Source organism: Zingiber officinale, chromosome 2A (genome assembly GCF_018446385.1).
Source record: "Zingiber officinale cultivar Zhangliang chromosome 2A, Zo_v1.1, whole genome shotgun sequence".
NCBI lineage: Eukaryota > Viridiplantae > Streptophyta > Magnoliopsida > Zingiberales > Zingiberaceae > Zingiber > Zingiber officinale.
In genome coordinates, this window is record NC_055988.1 from 24,715,597 (window position 1) to 24,721,596 (window position 6,000).

Sequence of the window (6,000 nt, forward strand, 5' to 3'; positions counted from 1 at the left end):
TCCTGAACCCTGAAGCATCCGGGCGGCTCATCAAGTGGACAACGGAGCTTAGTGAATTCAACATCCAATACCAACCCCGCTCGACGATCAAAGCGCAGTCCTTGGCAGATTTCGTGACCGAAGTACAAAAGCCCGAGCCCGAAGCTACATGGAAAATATATGTGGACGGCTCGTCCACTCGGCTCGGAAGCGGAATTGGGATCATGCTACTGTCGCCTCAGGGAGAGTGGATGCATTTATCCATCCGGCTAGATTATCGGGCAACCAATAATGAGGCGGAATACGAATCCCTCATAGCCGGATTGCAAGCCACACGGCATGTTGGAGCCAGTCGGGTTGTGATCCACTCGGATTCCCAGCTTGTAGCTCAGCAACTCATGGGCGCTTTTGAGATAAACAATGCAAGACTCCGATTATACGCAAAGGCCTTTGAGAAACTCAAGGCAGGCTTCACTGAGGTGATGGTCCAGAAGATACCTCGAGCGGAGAACCAAGCGACAGATGAATTAGCCAACCTAGCAAGCTCGATATCGTCGATCGTCATCTAGCAACCAATCGAGCAAGTATCCTTGGTAGCACACATAGACCCGATGGAAGGCCTCACGTTCCCGAGTGACTGGAGAACGACCATCATGGAGTTTCTGCGCTCAGGGGCCACGCCCTCCGATCGAGATGAAGCTCAGCTACTAAGGAGGAGAGCTGGCCGGTTCACTCTCATCGGAGATCAGCTTTACAAAAAGGCTTTCTCTCGACCGCTGCTAAAATGCGTCAGCTCAGAAGACGCAGAGTACATTCTCAAGGAGGTACACCAAGGATCTTGCGGAGGTCATCCGGGCGGCCGATCTTTGGCTAGAAAGATCCTGCTAGCCGGATACTTCTGGCCAACGCTGCATGAGGGCGCCGCTCGGATCGTCGCAACGTGCCTCTCCTGTCAGAAGTACCATAATTTCTCGCATAAGCCGACGGAGGAAATGAAAGCGTCCACCGTGTCTTGCCCGTTCGACTAGTGGGGCATGGACATCGTAGGACCCTTTCCTATGGCGACCGGACAAAGGAAGTTTCTATTGGCGGCGGTAGACTACTTCTCCAAGTGGGTGGAGGCTGAGCCATTGGCCAAGATAACGGAGCACATGGTCAAAAAATTCATCTGGTAAAACATCATCTGTCGGTTCGGCATTCCGCGTCGACTCGTGTCGGACAACTAGCGACAGTTCGTCGGAAGCCAGCTCGAGGAATGGTGCAAGGGATATGGCGTTGAGCAGCACTTCACGTCTGTGGCGTATCCCCAAAGCAATGGTCAAGCCGAAGTAGCCAACCGGGAGATACTCCGAATTCTTCGGGCTCGGCTCGACCACATGGGAGGAAGCTGGGTGGACGAGCTGTCGGGAGTCTTATGGGCTATCCGCACGACCCCTAAGGAGGGAAGGGGAGTAACCCCGTTCCACCTGGTGTATGGAGGCGAGGCGGTTGTCCCAGTTGAAGTCGGCGTAGAGTCCGTCCGGATCCAGAACTACGACGAGGCGAATTCCGAGCGGAGGCAGCTAGAATTGGCCTGATCGACGAGGAGCGAGCCAAAGCGTCCGTTCGGCTGATGGCCTATAGACAAAGAATGAAGCAGAACTACAACCGTCGCGTAATTCCTCGAGCATTCCAGGTGGGCGACTTAGTCTGGAAGAAAGTAAAGTCGGTCGGGGACGTAGGCAAGCTGGAGGCTCCCTGGGCAGGACCCTTCAAAGTCGTCGAGAAGCTCCGATCGGGAGCATACTACTTGGAGGATGAAGATGGACGACGGCTAGGGAGACCATGGAGCGCAAACCACCTCCAGCCCTATCAGGCCGGATGAAAGGTGCGCAGATGTAATGTATTTCATGAATATTCCACGCGAATGTATCATTTGGTTGCAGGAATCAAAGCTATCAGAACAAAACAAAGGCATGAGTATTGTGCGCCATCAGATGGTTGTATAAAGGCATGACGAAGACCTCGTGTCGTTCGGCCAGGAGTATATTATCCGAGCCAAATGCTTGATGACGAAGACCCCGCGCCGTTCGGCCGGGAGTATATTATCCGAGCCAAATGCTCGATGACGAAGACCCCGCGCCGTTCGGCCTGGAGTATATTATCCGAGCTATAAGCTCATTATTGAAGACCGTCGAGCGGCGACGTTAAACTCTAGAGTCGGACCGGCGACTATAAACCCCCCGGCTTGAAGATCGTCGAGCGGCGACGTTAAACTCTAGAGTCGGACCGGCGACTATAAACCCCCTGGCTTGAAGACCGTTGAGCGGCGACGTTAAACTCTAGAGTCGAACCGGCGACTATAAACCCCCCGGCTTGAAGACCGTCGAGCGGCGACGTTAAACTCTAGAGTCGAACTGGCGACTATAAAACCCCCGGCTTGAAGACCGTCGAGCGGCGACGTTAAACTCTAGAGTCGGACCGGCGACTATAAACCCCCCGGCTTGAAAACCGTCGAGCGGCGACGTTAAACTCTAGAGTCGAACCGGCAACTATAAACCCCCCGGCTTGAAGACCGTCGAGCGGCGATGTTAAACTCTAGAGTCGGACCGGTGACTATAAACCCCCCGGCTTGAAGACCATCGAGCGCGGTAAAGGAAAATACAAACTCATAGATATCCATAATGCGGTGGATGGTCGTTTGGCCGATCGACGAAACAAAGAAAAGCACTTATAGCGAAAAGCTCATAGAAATCCCAGGCAAGATGGATGGGCATTTGATCGATCGGCAAAACAAGGAATTTAAGAAATTCCCTACGAGAAAAAGGTCTAGTAACCGGTCGGCGTAGTCAAAGAGAACGCAAGATAAGAGATAACGCACCAAGAGTAGGCATTCATTTAAAATTAGCGTTTAAAGGTTACAGATGCCACGTGAAAGACACGCCGATCGGAAGCACTCCTGAAAACACATTCACTCAAAATAATTAAAGATATGCTTGGGAATGGATGCAAGAAGCGCCACATGTTCCCGAGCGGGAATTTCCACTGAAGTTGGAAGGAGACCCTTGGCTTTCAAGTAATCCGACGTGGCAGTGATGGCCAGTTCAAAGGCCTCGGCCATCTGGTTGCAAACCTTCTAAGCGAACTCGTCTGAGCGAATGTAGTTTTGCCTCAGCACGATGAACCGGTTCGGCTCAGTCTCCTGGTACTCCTTGAAGGTGGCTTGGGAAGCTTCAAGAGCCTCCTACAATTTCTTCAGTTCGTCCTTATGTTTGAGCGCTTCGCCCGAGCGGCTCGCCTTCTCGCCGTCCAGCTGCTTCATCATCTCTTTGACTCGTTGTTCAAGGCCCCGCGCTTCCACGTTCTTCTTTTCCAGATCGGCGATGGCGGTGTTCTTCCGAGTGGTGGCCAGCTCAATCTTGCGGTCGTAGGATTTGACCTTCTTGTCTAGCTGGTCCAACATATAAGCTTGGTCGGCCGTCTTCTTCCACTCGGCCTCCAACAGATCCTTGGTTTTGTCGAGCTCCTTCTGCAGCTCGGCATAAGAAGGGCCTCGGGAAGATGACAGGTCGCCCTGACTCTTCAGCCTCTTCAACTCGTCCTCCACCATCGCCAAGCGGTTGGAGACAACGATCTCTTCCACCCATCGCTAAAGAACAATAAAATGTTAAGGAGACCGATCGGGAAAACTACATTAAAAAGAAGTAAACCTTACCCCGGTGGCCTGCTGCATGTGGCTATCAGCCAGCTTGTCGAGTGGTATCATGGCCACACGGGCCCGAGCGTCCGCCCACATTTCAGCGAGAGGCTCCTTCATAGTGATCATATACTCGGGGGCCATAGGCCGATCGGACTCAGCCATAAAAGCCTCAGTAGGGAGATGTAAAATTGCCCTAACTGTGCATCCCCGGCCCAGAGTCGTCTGAGCGGACGCCAAAGGATCGCAGGCCAGGCTGGAGAAGGTGGACAAAATGCCCGAGCGGAGGACTCGGCCTGGTGCAGGAGGAAGGGAGGCAACTGGAGCCATTTCGATGGGAGCCGCAGGCATCTCCAACTGTGAGGGAGTCCGGTCGGAAGATAGAGCCTCGACAGATGGTGCTTGGCCACGTGGGGAGGCGGTGCCCGTCCGCTTGGACGCTTGCACGACGGAAGTTGCCGAACGGAGTGACTTCTCAACTCTCCGTCTTTTCCTATTGAGTGGAAGCTCGTCCTCTGGATCGGAACTTTCATCTCGAACGACCGGTCCTTTGCCAGAAGTTGCACCGGCGGCTGCATCCATGGGCGAAGCCTGAGCAGCCGACTCGCCCGCCTGCTCTTCGCTCTCGTCCTCATGAGAGCCAACCGGAGCAATGCCCAATTGCTCCATTTCCTTGGCTGCTGCCGCTTCGAGCGCGACCGCTTTCTTCTTCAGAATGCCGAATAGCACCGACTCCATTATGATATTCGCTGCAAAGAAAAGAGAAGGAAATCAGTTAGAACTCAAGGCAAAGGTCTAAGTAAAGTTCTTACCGAAGCTGCTCGGGAGGGGGGTCCGGCTCGGACTCAGACCAAATATGTACATCACCCCTTCAGGCAGGAGCTTATTGATGTCGAGCTTTAGACCGGCTAGTAGATTTGCTGCTTGAAGATAGTTTGGTCGGGTCTTGTATTTCTTCAGCTCGGGAGAGATGGGCGGTCCGACCTGCCATTTCGTACGGAAGGGGAGCCGCCCGGGAACACGAAGATAGAAAAAATTCTCCTTCCAGTGTTTATTGGAAGAAGGCAACTTATCAAAAAAGACTAAGCCGGGCCGAGCTTGAAACAGATAAGTGCCCGGCTCGGATTGTTTGGGGTAATAAAAATAATAGAAGATCTCCGGGCGGAGCAGAATGTTGTGTATCTTAAATAAAACCACGACCCCGCAGAGGAGGCGAAAGGTGTTGGGGACCAGTTGGGCGAGCGGAATGCCAAAAAAATTACAAACTTCGACAATGAAGGGGTGAAGGGGAAACCGCAGACCGGCTACGAATTGGTCGCGGAAGAGACAAAAAGCGCCGCTCGGCGGTCTGTGTGGCCGAGTGGAGGGTGAAGGTAATATTAGTTCGAAGTCGGAAGGGATATCATAGGCGTTAAACAGGCTCTCGGCGTCGCGCCGATCGAACCGCGACTCCATGGTGGTATACCATGGGCCGAGAGCCGGGTCCGCAGGTTGAGAAGAGCTTGTCATCGCCAGAGTAATGGAAGAAGCAGAAATCGAAAGAGAAAGCAAAGGCGTGAGCAAAGAAAGGAGAAAAACAGAAACCAAAGGAACACGGCCGAGAACGCGGAGAAAACACAAGGATGAAAGGAAGAAAGGAGGGAGAACCTTACGAAGGAGTTGAGGATCGAAGGAAGACGGCGGAGAATCGTCGGAGAAGAGAACTGAAGTCGCTGGGACGCTGAAGCACCAAAGAGAGACGGAGGAACGCGGAGGCAAAAGTGCGGCGGTGGAAGAAGGCGACGGCTTTATAAGGTCGGGCCCGATCGGCCTCGACCGTCCGATGCAGGTCACGAGAACCGAGGCCCCCATCGGGCCGTTCATTTCAAACCGTCTATGTCCCATCGGACACACCGCCGAGCCGTACGATGACGCCAGCAACGGCGCCACGTGGCATCATGCCATAAGGGCGCATTTAATGAGCACCATTACGGCGCGCAGCGCGCGTGCTCGGTCTTAATGGAGAGGATTTGCACAAATCCCAAGGAGATCCGAAGGGCGTCAGCATTGACCATCAACGCGGAAGTGAGCCCAGCGCTCGGAAGGAGCCGAGCGGCTAGGGGAGGAACATCCTAGAGTGGCAGGGCGGTTTCATTCACGCAAACCGGCAGTCCAGTCAGTCGGACTTAGCGCCTCCTTCGACTAGACTTCAGGGGGAGGCATGTGATCCGGTGATAAGGACGGGGGACCCTCGTTGGCGAAAGGTCAACGACACGTGGAGGTCAAAGGTCAGGAGAGTCGACGCGGAGATAGGCCGACCGGAGGAAGCATGCCCACCGAGTCGGGCATCGCATGCCGACCGGCCG